The following is a 14,541-nucleotide window of genomic DNA, read 5'->3' as shown; positions in this document are numbered from 1 at the left end:
GTCGAGAAAAGACCGAGCGTACCCCTCCGCGCCCTTCCCAGGCGACAGGAGGGGCGACCACCGCGCCCCAACCCAGAAAGCTCCCACCGGCCTACCTCTCCGGCCGCCACCGCAGCCCGGTGCGGCGGCGGCGGCGGCGGCGGCCAGTGGTGGTGCTGAAGCCAGCCTTGCAGGGGTGCGGACCTCACCTCCTGCCGCAAGGAGTGGGGGCCCGGGGACAGACTGCCCGGCTGCCATTGGAGGCATTGATCGAGGCGGGTACGGGTGCGGCCTGGTGTGCTATCTCTTGCTGCTCGCGCGAGCTGCTGAGGGCTCAAGCAGCGGAACGTAATGGTCGCGCTCATGTCAGTCGCAAGCGGCGTGGCTTGTGGTCGTGCTGCCCCTCGACGTTCCAGCAAAAAAAGCAAAAGGCGTTGCGCCTAACTGCTTGTTCAAGGAGTGGGTGTGCGGTGCCTGGTTGATTGCAAGCATGCATCTTTTCCATGCAAGATGAGATTCAGGCTGGAGGTTGAGATGGTGCAGACACCTGACGTGTCTGTGGCAACGAGCAGACAATGTCGACGCCTGCGGGTGCCGATTCCTCCATGGAGGCGTTGTCATTGTCATTCCCACGCCGCCGTATGGAGTTTGCAGCGAAAGCATCGCGCCTGGTGCGCAAAGAGGTGCCCACTGTCCACCTTCGCACAGCATATGAACTACAGCTAGCAAACTTCAGGTGATTCATCTGTTATGCTAGCATATGGTTGTAATACGTGGTTATGCCATAGTTTCGCTCTTGTGCTAGAGCGTGTTGTTATATGTGGTTGTGACACAATTCCACCCTTATGCTAGAGTGTGGTGTCGTCTTATTCGTGGTTATGCCATAAATTTATCCTTGTGCTTGGGCTTGGTGTTGGTTAAAACCTAGTTTAGTTTAGTTAGGTTGTTGAGGTTTTAGCCCGGTTTTTTGAATTAACTAAACGATACATCTTGTTAGGATTTAGTTTAGTTAGGTTTTAGTTTAGTTAGGATTTTACCTTGTTTTTCCTTAAAAAATAAGGTCTTTGATCTGCCACACCTTATCAATAAATTCAGGTGGAGATGCTCTCCCCTCCGGTGACCATTAAAAAAAATAAAAAACTTGTGATAGTTCCGGTGCATATACTGAGCGGCAACCGTCGGACCGGCAACAGCAATGGCTCATTGTCATTGCTTTTGTTACCTGAAGTGCTAATTAAGATCATGTTATGCCTTTTCGAAGCATCGTATTTTGATATTTGAATAATTACCGTCTAATTTTGACAATTCAATGCATATACAATAATATGCTTTTTCTGATGGTGTATTTTTTATCAGCATTAATTTTGAGTTTTTTCCTAAGTTACAAGCAATCTAAAAGTATAGCACGCAAAATAGCGAGAGCATAATCACACCTAGTACACTCTCACTAATTCATCCCTGAGCAGCATTCCCGTTTATATGATGGGCATGTTCCTCCTGTATGAGGGTAATCACCACCAGATGGACACCGTCAAAGCTAAATTCTTCTGGAGAGGTGATGTGGAGAAATTCAAATACCACATGGTGAAGTGGGATAATGTGCGTCTGCCTAAAGACTATGGGGGCCTGGGGATAATAAACACTAGAATGAATGAATGAAGCTTTACTGATGAAATGGGTGTGGAGACTCGATAAAGATAAGGAGGGTGATGCCGTGTGTGAGATCCTGAAAGCTAAATATCTACAGAGGAAAAATTTTGTCCAACACAGTGGCAATTCTGGCTCCCAGTTCTGGAGAGGGGTAAACAAGATAAAAAATCTGTTCAGTTTGGTGGCCACTTTTGAAGTCCATAATGCGGAGAAAACTAGGTTCTGGGAAGATGTTTGACTGAATGAGCACCCTCTAAAATTATCTTTCCCTAAACTCTATGACTTCTGCCGAGATAAAGGCATCATGGTATATGATTGGGTATGTGATTATCTCCAAGAGGGGGAGTGGAATTGGAAGTTCAGAAGAGCCTTCGGTAGTGAAGAGGTTGTTGAATGGGATTTGTTGATGGAGAAGTTAAGTGAGGTTAGAGCACCTCCAAAAGAGTAGCTATTTTTGCTCTCTATTTGACTCAATTTGACTCTCTAAAAAGAATTCTTTCCATACTGAGTTGCTTACTACAACAGACTCTTCATTTCCCGCTCTCCAAATCCCAACGGCTCCTTCAACTTTCCCCTCCACACACACTGATGCGCAAATCCCACACGTCATCCCCTTCCTTTCCCCTTCTTTATCCTCCCCGGCCTCACCCTCTCCTCTCCTCTTCGCTCCCCTCTGCCTCGGCCCCTTCGCCCGGCCTCACGCCCTCCCTCTCCCTCTCCTCTCCGCCCCCCAGAAACAGCGGTTGCCCCCTCCCTCCCCTTCCTGTTCTGGCCTCCCTTCTCTCCCTCCTCGGCCTCCTTTCTCTCCTCCCCCCCTCACCTCGTGCTTGTGGTGAGGAGAGGGGGGAGGTGAGGCGGCAGCGTCCATCGGCGGACCGGCGCGAGAAGCTCCAGGTACGCCTCCCTCCCCACTCTCCTCCTGCGCTCGCCACCGCCTCTCCTCTCTGCTGGCCGTTCCCGTGCCCGTTGGCCAGTGGGGTCTATATTTGGCAAACCAGTTTGGCTAGCTAGTGCCACTGGCTCGCCAAGGTTGGCTAGCTGGAGGCCCAATTTGGAGAGCCGAATAGGATGGAGAGGAGGATGGAGAGGCTGTTGGAGGCCGATTTTGCTACTGAGTAACCAAAATTTAGCTTGGTGAGCTATTTAGCTATTCTCTTGGAGATGCTCTTACTATAGATACGAGGGGGATGAAGTACATTGGAAGCTTGAGAAATCTAAAAACTATTCTACCAAATCAATGTATAGAGTCCTCTCCGACGGAGGTGTCTCTCACGGGAGGCTGAAGTGTCTGTCGAAAAATAAAATGCCTCTAAAACTGAAAATCTTCTTATGGCAGGCTTTTCAAGGTAGACTACAAACGGAGGTGGCGCTTAAAAAAAATGAAATGGAAGGGGGACAGTAGGTGCGTGGTTTGTGGCAAACTAGAAAATGTGGACCAAATCTTTTTTGATTGCCTGATTGCAAAATTTGTGTGGAGCTGTTTTAAAGAAATCAATGGGTGGGATAGAATACCTCTCAGATTGGGGGATTTCTTGGGGGGTTGGCCACCGATGAGCTGTCAGGATTTTGATCTGAAGCTGTTTTCTATCTCTATTGTTGTTTGGGCCCTATGGACTAACAGAAATAAAATGTTGGTAGAACACAAGTTTCCATCCTCACCGATTGCTGTCTTACAGAAGATTTCATTCCTTCTTCAGAAGTGTGGGATTCTGCTACGGGCTAGAAACAGGGAGAAGCTGGATAAGACTAGAAGCGATCTAGAAGGATGGATAAAGCTCTTCGTCGCTAAGAGTCGCTTGAGAGTTCTTTAGTTTTTTAGTGGTAGCCGTGTGCTGAGGGGTCTTTCTATCTTTCTTTTGTGTGTTCTTTTCTGCTCTGGTAAGCTGGCAATCCCAGCTGAATCTGTATCGAATCTGGTTTATCTCTTTCTATAAAAGCAGGAAATGGTTCTGGTTAAAAAAATCACACCTAGTATGAACATCTCCAAGAAACTAGCATGGTATAAGTTGTGACTTGTGAGATTGATGAAGTCTCGCACGCGCCTCGTTCTTAGCAAGCACGTCACCTACTACTAAAAGGGTAATTAGCAAAAAAAGAAAGAAAAAGCAGCCTATTCGCAAATATCCATCACCTGAGATATGCTCATTTTTGACAATTAACTATTTATTTTGCTCATAAAAAATAACAACATGTCTTTTGAGGAAGGGATACATGGCACTTAAATCCAATTGAGCGGAACGCTAAAGTGCCTTTAAGTAAGTCCAATTTGTTCTTCAATTGCACTCTTGAGTGATGCAAACCGGTTACTATTTTAAACTTTTCAGCTATATTCTTGTAACCTCGGGTGCTCATAATACCATTAGGCCTATTTCCAGCATTGATTTCTTGAATGCACAGTTCACAAAAGGCTCTAGTGTTATCGAATGACCAATCAGCTTTGTCGTAAAGTTCTTTCTACTCATTTTTACAACATACATAAAAGTATAGATTAGAAATATTAAATAGAACACACAAAAATCATATACTCATAATACAATCTTTAATATTGGATAAGCAATATACCGTGTTGGCATGAGATGTCGCCTCAACATCATCATCACCATGGCCTTCATGCAGCTGGGACTCAAGGTTCAAGTCAACATTGTTTGTACAGGAGCGTGGAGCCCTGTAGGATTGAGAGCTCGAAGACTAACCACGTCCACGCCCACGAACAGAACGAGCAGCCTCTTGTGAACTCTGTGATGCGCGCTTTCCACGTCCGCGCCCTTTTCCTGATGGTGGGAGTCCATCTGCAGCAGCTTGTTTCAGCTCTAGAAGAAGCAGAAAAAGGGATAAATCCATAAACCACCCCATATAACACTTAAAGATTGAGATTTGCAACAAAATACCTGGTTCGCTACTGGCCGCGCCGCCATCCACGCTGGTAGCCACGGCGCGCCTCTTGCCGGCAGCCGCGCCCCCATCCAGGGCAGCAGCCGCGCCACGCCCCTGACAGGCAGCCGCGCCCCCATCCAGGGTGGCAGCCGCGCCCCCATCCTGGCCGGCAACTGAGCCGCGCCCCAGGCCAGAGGCCATGCTGCGCCCGAGCCTGCCGCGCCCCGCGACCCCGCTCGGCGTGCTGCGCGCCAGGCCACCGGCCGGGCCTCGCCGGACGCCTCCACTGCCGAGCCTCGGGCCACCTCCGCGCCCCAAGACACCATTGCTGTTGGGGTCGTCTTCCTCCTCCGCCCCCACACCATTTGGGGTCCAATCGAAGATGAGCTCACGCTGTAGACTATTACGGTGCTCCAGAGCTTGAGAGAGAGAGTCCTCCGCGTCGTGGTCTTCCATGGGGGGCGCTAGGATGGAGTGGCGGCTAGGGTTTGAAGGTCAGGGAGAGAGGGGCGCGTGGGGAGGGGAGGGAGCGAGCCAGAGAGAGGGGCGCGTGGGGAGCCAGCCAGGGAGAGGGGCGCGTGGGGAGGGGAGGAGGGAGTGGGCTGGTGGGACCCAATGACAATTGCGGGTAATTTGCTCCTCCTTGCCATGGGTAGTGGGTCTTTTAGGTAGAAATAAGTTGAAATAAGCTCCACTTGACTAGCTTATGAGATTGTGGTGTTTTTGACTCTAGATTATATAATCTGAGCAAATAAGCTGTCTGTTTATTTCCTTTACAGATTATTTAAGTTGGTTTGTATAATCTACAGCTTATTTAAGCTTAAACAAACATGCCCTAACCCAGGACCGCTGGATGACGTTCGACTTTCGGTCGTCAAAGAGCGAAACGGAAAGAAAAAAAATAAAATGACTCTCCTAACTAGGGACCAGGGCGTCTGTATTTTTTCTGGTTTGAATATTTGTAGTTTGAAATTTGAATGTCGTTGCACTGTGGAGGTAGCTGTAACTCACGTCCTTGGGAACCAAACGATCGAAGCCGAAGCGGCCGGCGGGGTGATTTCCGATGAACTTAACTGCAGCAGTAAATCGCTTCCGTCAAACGCTCCAACTTCCAAACCTGGCCGCCTCGCTCTACTTAAGCCCATGCCATAAGTTGCCACCGCTCATTGCATTATCGCTCTCTTAGGGCCTGTTTGGAACCACTAAGGATAACACTTATCCAGCTAAAATTTTGTTAGCTAGAATTAGCCAGCTAACTATTAGCTGGCTAACTGTTAGCCTAGGGGTGTTTGGAACCTCCAGCTAATAGTCTGAGTACCGGTACTCTTTTACCGTACTACTCCTATGATATCATATTGCATATTGTATCCAAAGGTAGGAGCGTCTTTTACCAAGTTTTAGCTGATTTTAGCTAGGTGGAGCTGGCTAACAGGATTATTGTTATCCAGAGGTATAGCTAAGAGTTAGCTGAGCTTTTAGCTGCGCTGTTTGGAACCTAACGGATAATTTTAGCTGGATAGCTGTTATGTTATCCTTAGTGGTTCCAATCAGGCCCTTAATTCCACTGCCACACCCAACCCCAACCTCCAATAATCCTCCATCCTTTCCTGTGATGGCTACGCAGACGGAGGCCATGGCGCAGGGCTGCTGGTCCTCTCTCCCGGCGGACCTCGTCAACCGCGTCGCCGACTGCCTCCTCGTCACCAACGACCTCGACTACTACATGGACCTGCGCGCCGTCTGCCACGGCTGGCGCTCCTCCACCGCCGACCCAAGACCAGCCACGACGTGCGCTTCCACCCCACCCGGTGGATCGTGCTCGACGAGCTCTCCGGCGAGAGCGACACCCGCTTCCTCAGCAGGAGGCTGCCGCTCCTCCGTGACTACCACTTCGTCACCTCCAGCACCGGCGGCTTCCTCGTCCTGGCGGACAGGGAACCCCCGCACGCCGCGCGGGTCCTCAACGCCTTCACGGGCTCCCTGACTCGTTTCAAGGCCCCCATGCCTTCCGAGATGCATATGGCTGCCGAAGTGGTGGGCCCTTCGCCCACGCTTGTCGTGCTCAGCACCTGGGGCACCTTGTCAGCTGATAACTTGAAATTCTTCCTCGCTGATCCGGGCAGCGAGCGTTTTTTCGACGTTGGACTCGGTTCGTCGTCGGCGGTATCTCGCACCGACGACGCCTTGCCCGAGTTCCTGTATCCGGTGGCGTCTGCTCTTCTGGTTCTGTGTGGTGTCGCCGTGGATCTCGGCGGCCCTGGTGGCGAGATGTTGCGTGTCGACAGGTTCCCGGAGCAAGGCGTACGTCTTTTCAGGATGAACTCTGAGGGGAGGGCTATGGAGCGAGTCCACAGCATCGGCAGCCATGCTCTGTTCCTCGGCACCTTCAGGTCCATGTCCATCCATGCTGACGTCTTCCCCTCAGTTAACGCTAACTGCATCTACTACAAGAAAGTTGAAGAAGAAGAAGATGGGAGCAGCCACACGTACGAGTACGACCTAGCTCATGATAAGGAAGAGAAGATTGCTGAAGTTAATATATAATACTAATATCTACCCGGCCTCAATCCTCCAGCTATTCGTCGAGGATACCATGTGTTCTCCGCGTTACGAGCCCGCATGGGATCAGTTCAACCAAGAATTGGCTTCAACCCTTAAAATTTTTGGACGACTCCTTACCGGCAGCGTTGCTGAGGATGGAGATGGAGACAGTGCAGATGGCGGATGGTCTGCAGGAGCTGGAGGTCGACGACGACGGATATTACGCTTTCGTCGATTAATGTGGTTATGTATTCAGGCTGGGGCTAGTTCCCTAAAACTCTAAAAAAAATGTGGTTATGTATTCGCTTTTGTCTGTGTACCAGACCTGGATGGTTGCCGAGTCTTCATGTTTACCCTTCGTAGTGATGGTGTGTGCTGCTTTCAGATCTTAATTCGATTTCTTAATTTCATTCATTCAACATTCTGTCTTGTAGTAATTTTCTTCAACTATATGTATGGTTGTTGTAGCGTGCAAAAATGTCGTTTTGAATCATTGGGCGTGGTGTTATGCGTATGTGGGAGATGTTAATAATCATATCCGTACTAGATGCACACATATACAATCGTTAATAATACGCTGTGTACAATTGTTTATGATGTTTATTTCTGAATCACATACAATCAAACCACGTGATCACTTAGAGAAACTAACATCCCATGCATTATCCTATCAAACTAGAACATAATGCTTGTTTAATTGTTATAAGCAACTAATATAACTAACAGGTATCATCTGTTATTTTTCATTTCTACTACTATATATAGAGATGTGAGTTGCTATAATTTTCAATTCATTTGACTCTCAGTATATGCATACATACAGTCATTATATTCTAGTTTATTTTCATGCTATCTAGCCCCTTCGATCCGAATTGAATGTTGCTCGCTAGCAGGCTGGCTTGCGGCTAAATCGAGTAGCTACATTATATATCTCTTCATGATCATGTAAGCTGGCCTCGCAAACAGTTTGTAATAAGCAGCTCCTGGGCACCTCAGAATTCATATCACGATAGTTAGTTACTTGGGCTACGATCCTATAGTCGATAGCAATTCGAATTCATTTCGACATCTTGGTAACTTTTTGTTTCGACGAACGAACTCATCTTGGTGACTTGAAACTCATAATCAATGTATTGATGACAAATAAAACCTTGAGCATACATACATGTAAAGTCCTAGCGTGCTCCGATCCTCCAGGGTACATATCACATACTAGTGTAGAAGGTGCAGATATCATAGATGTTCTAATATGATCACATACTTCACATACATGCTTTTTGTTGGGTCAGATACGCCCTACGTCATGAAATACATATATGAGATTAGCTACAGACGAGCGTAGAATGGATTTTTCATATATATATATATATATATATATATATATATATATATTGGCATGCAGGATCGGAGTACATTAAAAATCGGAGGCAAGACAAACTAGTAAGTAGTAGCAGTAGCCTTTCAGTTATTGGACGGAGCCATTATCTGATTCGGAGGTTTCATCCAATAATAATCCTTGGTAATCTTCATCAGAGACATCATCATCATCCCAGTCCCATCCATAATAAAATTCCAGTTCATGTTCTGGAGTGTACCTGCAGTGATCTGCAAGGACTTCAACAAGGGTGGGAGGGCCGAGATGAAGTCCTTGGAACCCAAACTGCATAACGTCTTGTTGCCTTTGGTTCGAGAGTCGAAGCGAGGAGGCAATGATACCATGCTTGCTCAAGCTAGCTAGGGTTTCCACAAAGTAGATGCAGCCACCTTCGATGCATGGTAGGGAACATGGTGGTATCCACTGAGAAGGAGCTGACTTGGCTGATGAAGATTGCATGGTTGCCAATGCTCACCATGGGCTCAAGGACCTTATTGACAGTGTCTACCTTATGAACAAGTAGAGCTTGACCTGCCGCGGTAGGCCTGGTCACAAGTAGTAGCTCACCTGCAGACTCTACGAGGTGGTAAGAAGAAGGACAATCTTCGTCCTGTATAGACGAAGAAGCTGCAGCATGTATGGTGGTAGTGGGCTTCATTGTGATCATCCTCGCAGAGCGTGGTACTTGGTGGGTTATTCCTTCCTCCAGCAATGTCCGCATCTGCAGTGGAGATGATGGATCCATGCCAAATTGACGACGTAGATGTCGCCGCCGAAGAGCTTCATGTCGGCAAGGAGGTCAGGGTACTGGACCCTGTGCTCTTCAAAGCCTTGGCTGTTGAGATCCGCCCACCCCACAAATTTGAACAGGTTAGAGGCAAAGAGCAGCAAAGGAGACGTGTTCACGGCCACGGCCCGGATCCCTTCAGCAAATATGGGCACCGTGAAACAGGCCATGGGGCCCGTGAAAGGGTTGAGCACGAGAGCCCGGCACGGCTGCCATGGCGGCATGCCTCCGTCCCACAGGACGAGGAGGCCTCCGTCGGTGGCGTTGATGTAGCGGTAGTTCCTGAGCATGGGGATCTTGATGAGGACTCCCAGGCTTGCATAATCCAGATGCCTTGGTTACACCGGATGCATCGGTTACACCTGTTGTGTCGTCTGTCACAGCAGCTCCACCTCAGGCTCCGCCAAGCTCAGCTCCAGTTACATAGCAAGATACAGGTGCGCCACCGGTTATGCAACACCAAGCATCAGTTACACCATCACATATGTATGAAGGCCCGGTTACGCGCAGTCGTGCTAAGAAGCTACAACAAGAGGTGCATGATTTCCTTTCTGAGTTAAACTTTAATATTGATGAGAATGTTATACTACCTAAGTTGTGTATTCTACTCCTACTTAGATTTACACGAGGGATTCCTACTCAGGTTTACACAAGAGGGATTCCCACTAGATTACACAGAGGAGATAGAAGGTTATGCGGAGGGCGCCAAGACAACTGCAGATGCTTCAACTTCTCGTCCAAGTCTGTACCATCTCGGGAAGAGACGGGATTCATGCTATACATGGTTGGAAACATCATCAAGTCAAGATTCCAACGCAACAAATGGCACGTCATTTGGACTTCCCAATAAGGTGTAACGACCATTTGATTGAAGGCTACGCAGGAGCTAAAAAGACGCGCGAACTGAAGAACACTTCATTAATAACTCCACCAGGTGGCCTTCCACCTTTCCAACGTGGTGACTTCAGTTTACACTTATCTCATACCCATCTAGGAGGGTTGTTCCTAATATAAATACCCCCTATAATACTGAAAGAACTAGTTGAATACTGATAAATTGATAGCCTATATGGTTTTGCAGCCACGCTGCTGAGTGCCTTGCACACCTCTTATTCTTCCTTGTTCTCTTGGACTTGTGAAGAGATTTCTCTGAGGTCCTCTAATCCGTGCTCTACGGTTGTCAGTTCGGCTGGGCCGTTTTAGTCCCGTAATCTGTGCTCTACGGTTGCCAGTTCGGCTACCCTGTTTTGTGCGGTATTACACCCGGCTATGATTTTGCGGTCGTTCGGAGGTTGAGTCGAAGTCCTCAAGGTTTCGGTGCCTTTCTTTCCGTCACTTAGTCGCCACCACACGTTTATTAGGTATAAAACTACTTATCCACTGCTTACAGTAAGTTATCTTGATTACAAAGCCTGCTGCCGTGAAGATCGGGGAACCTTTGTTTGAAGCGGTTCCTATCAGATCTCCTTAGAGAGCAAGCGGCAGGTCTCGAGGTTCACCATGGAGACGACGCAGTTGCGACAGGGGGCTGCCGGAGTGCTTCTGCACAGCCCACATCCTGGGCTGGAACCGCGGATCGTCGTCGGCGCCGTGCTTCTTCCTGGGGTCGTCGGTGGCGCGGCGCCAACTCCCGCAGGCGGCGCGGAAGTCCATGCAGTAGTCGAGGGCGATGGCGTCGTTGGGGAGCAAGCTCCAGGCCCGTTCCGGCCCATCGGGACGACAGGTTCTCTTACCCGGAGACACCATGATCATGGCAGAGCGGGATTAAATTAGCGATGGATTTTGTAATTAGCGAGTATAGGTGGCTAGCTATGATATTTATATAAGCAGCTAGGAGCATTAGGTTTATTTTCTAGCATAGCAGGTGATTTCGAAATGGCCGCCAGCGTGTGTTTTTTCTTGGCGCCGCATTGTTGAGCTGTACTGCCCGCCAGGAAACAGAGAAGCTAGCTGCTCAACGTCATTCTACTTTCCGAAAATGGCCTGCGCCACTACTTTAGGAATTTTTTGAAAACCTCCTGCCCATGGTGAAACGTGTTAACCGCTTGATTTCGTATGTTTTGGCTTAATTTGGCAGGCATTTGATTGAATTGCACAGATGAAAAAGGAAAAACGGGAAGGCGTTGCTGGCCCAGAACTGTTTCAGCTGGCTCGCTCCTCGAAGGCCTTCGTGGTTTATTCCAACCATCTGGCCCAATAATTAGTGGAGGCCCGCCCAAGAACTTGAAGCCGGCCCGTGCAGGGAACTCATCCGGCTGGGCTGATTGCGAATCCCTGAACAATCTTTGCTGGAATCCTGGAACCAACTCCGATGTTATTTTTTTGTGCTGCATTTCGTCGCTAGACTAGATGATGATTTTTGATCCCTTGAAACCATATACTTCCCGGATCCTGACAAAAGATAGCTTATTCTAAACATAAACAGAAAGTCAAATGCCAGAGAATCAAGCAACTCGAACACTCCTAAATCTCATTAACCCCATCTAAAGAGGCATGTTCCAGAATCCTTCATTAGTTCCGGTTAGGAACCGGCTTTAGTCCCAGTTTCCCAACCGTAACTGCCAATCCGAAACTAATGTGCCAATTTTAGTCTCGGTGGGTGCTATCAACCGGGACTAATTGGTTCGTAAGCCACTAGTTTAGTCGCGGTTGGTGGATCCAACCGGGACTAAATGTCCCTCCCCCTCCTGTCCAGACCCAGGACTAATGCTTTCATTAGTTCCGGGCTCAATGTAGGCTGGGACAAATGATAAAAATCAAAGATGGTTTCTACAGTAGTGCTTTGACCTTGGGATTGTCTTGTTTTTTCATTTGTCTTCCACTGTTCTCGCTTAAAAAAAATATCTTCCTTTGGTGGCAGTGACTGCACCAAATAATTGCTTGGAGGCTGTCATGTTGGCACCACAGCGTGTGCCAATACGTGGCCTCAATGATAGGGACATGATCAGCTCTTGACACAGTTCTCGAAAATGTGAATTATGTTGAATTAGCTAGCATTAGATCCGGCACTTCACGAGTTCATAATTCGGGGGCTGCATTTTTGCACGTCTCATGTAACTCGCTCTTCTTATTAATATATGCTGCCAATGCTCCGAGTCGTAAAAAAAAAAAGAGCCTTCAACTTACAAGTAATCCTTGCAAAGCATCTGCCAACAAACAATGCTAGAAGATGCTGTTGCCATCTGAAGTTTGTTTTGTCCTTTTCGGAGCCAATTTCCCTGCATGCTATGATGAATGATTTTTAGAGCCGGGGCCGGCCACTGGAATTCTTCATGACTGTAAACAAAATCGATCCGGCGAGTCAGGTAAACAATGTGGACGATAATGCTAGTAATCCTAAATCGCAATGCCAGTACGAAGTGTTAGTATTGAATTGCACTGCGTGTACTCCACCGGCTTTGGATTATCTTTTGCTTATTTTGTTGGCGATCATTATTCCTGGCAATAATAAATAAATAACCACACCACATAAACTCTGACATGTCTAACCACCTGTTCATCGTATTGATACCTGGAAGGCTATAACTAATCAATCACCCATCCATTTCGCTCTATATAAGGCATGCATTTTGGTCCTTTTTCACCTAAGAACCAGCATTCTACTGCACTTGATCATCGTGCTCACTCACCGGTCATGCTCCTCCGCCTTGGCCACGTCCGCGCTGTGGTGGTCTCCTCCCCGGAGGCGGCGAGGGAGGTCATGAAGACCCACGACGCCATCTTCGCCAACCGTCCGCTCTACGTGACCATGGACATCTTCACCTAAGGCGGCCGGAACATCACGTTCGCGCCCTACCAGAGCCGGCACTGGAAGGAGGTCCGGCGGCTCTGCGCCACGGAGCTGCTGGGCCCTAAGCGCGTGCTGTCCTTCAGGCCGATCCGGGAGGAGGAGGCGGCGAGCCTGGTCCGGGGCATCGCGGCGTCGCCGGCTCTCATGAATGTCAGCGAGAGGATCAAGGTCCTGATGACCGACCTACTGATGAGGTGCGCCATCGGCGACAGGTGCCCGATGAGGGACGAGTACATCGCGGACATGGACAAGGCGCTCGAGCTCATGGCCGGGTTCAACCTCAACGACCTGTTCCCGGGATCGTGGCTGGCCAGGACGCTCGGCGCCGGCTCCCTGCGGGCTGCAAGGGAGCTGCACGACAGGATCCACCGCATCACGCAAGCCATCATCGATTACCATGAAAGCAAGGGGGCCGCCGCCACTACCGGTGATGGCGAGGGAAGCAGCCGTCGGGAGGACATTCTTGACCTGCTGCTTCGGTTCCAGAAAGATGGTGGGCTAGGGATCACCCTCACCACACAAGTTCTCAGCGGTGTCATGTTTGTAAGTTCTCAGATTCTCACTCGATCTCCGGGATATACTTGTGACACAAAAGTTGCATGCAGTCCTCTATTTGATGGTCATGGACACATTTCTATTTCGTCAGGATGTTTTCGCTGCCGGCTCAGAGACCACGGGAACGACGACCATCTGGGCTATGTCCGAGCTCGTCAGGAGCCCGCGCGTGATGGAGCGAGCACAGTCAGAAGTCCGGCAACTTCTTCATGGCAAAACAAGGGTGCCAGAGGCAGACATCCAAGGCCGGCTCCCCTACCTGCAGATGGTGATCAAGGAGACGCTGAGGTTGCACCCTCCGGCGCCATTGATTCTCCCAAGGTTGTGTGGTGAATCGACTAAGGTCTTAGGCTTCGACGTACCTGAGGGTACCACGGTGTTTGTCAATGTATGGGCGCTTGGTAGAGATTATGGGCCGATGCTGATGAGTTCAAGCCTGAAAGGTTCGAGGATGACGCGACAGATTTCAGTGGTACAGACTTCATTTTCCTTCCTGGTGGTGCTGGTCGAAGGATGTGCCCGGGCTTGACTTTTGGAGTAGCCAATATTGAGATAACACTTGCAAGCCTCCTCTACCACTTCGATTGGAAGTTGCCCGGTGGAGCAAGCCCCTATGAACTTGATATGTCTGAATCATATGGGATCACGGCGCGGCGGAAAACTGATCTTTTGTTGGAAGCTACTCCATATGTTCCCCATGGATTAAAATCTTAATATTCATCATGATTCAGTTGGTTTCCATTATGTATATCATGTCCATTTTGAATATGTGATTTTTTTGGTTTGGCACACACATGTAACTTTCCCATATACTCCGTGTCAGACCCGGGTCCACGGGACTGTGCACATAGCGTACATTTTACAGGATAAGAAGTAGGACATGTCCCACACCCTACAACGGTCATAACTACTCGTATGTAATAGAACTACTCGAGGAGTAGTAGAACTAGTCGAAATAGAAGAAAATTACCCGAGTGATTCTCGGGTAGG

The 14,541-nt window shown here is 48.8% G+C and overlaps 1 pseudogene; it reads left to right on the top strand.

The window, feature by feature from the left end:
• The first annotated feature begins 12,768 nt into the window (after nt 1-12,768).
• LOC112895648 lies at nt 12,769-14,265 on the top strand (annotated as a pseudogene).
• The last annotated feature ends 276 nt before the right edge of the window (nt 14,266-14,541 follow it).

Source organism: Panicum hallii, chromosome 5 (genome assembly GCF_002211085.1).
Source record: "Panicum hallii strain FIL2 chromosome 5, PHallii_v3.1, whole genome shotgun sequence".
NCBI lineage: Eukaryota > Viridiplantae > Streptophyta > Magnoliopsida > Poales > Poaceae > Panicum > Panicum hallii.
The sequence above is the reverse complement of the archived record's forward strand: the minus strand, read 5'-3'. Positions and strand labels throughout refer to the sequence as shown.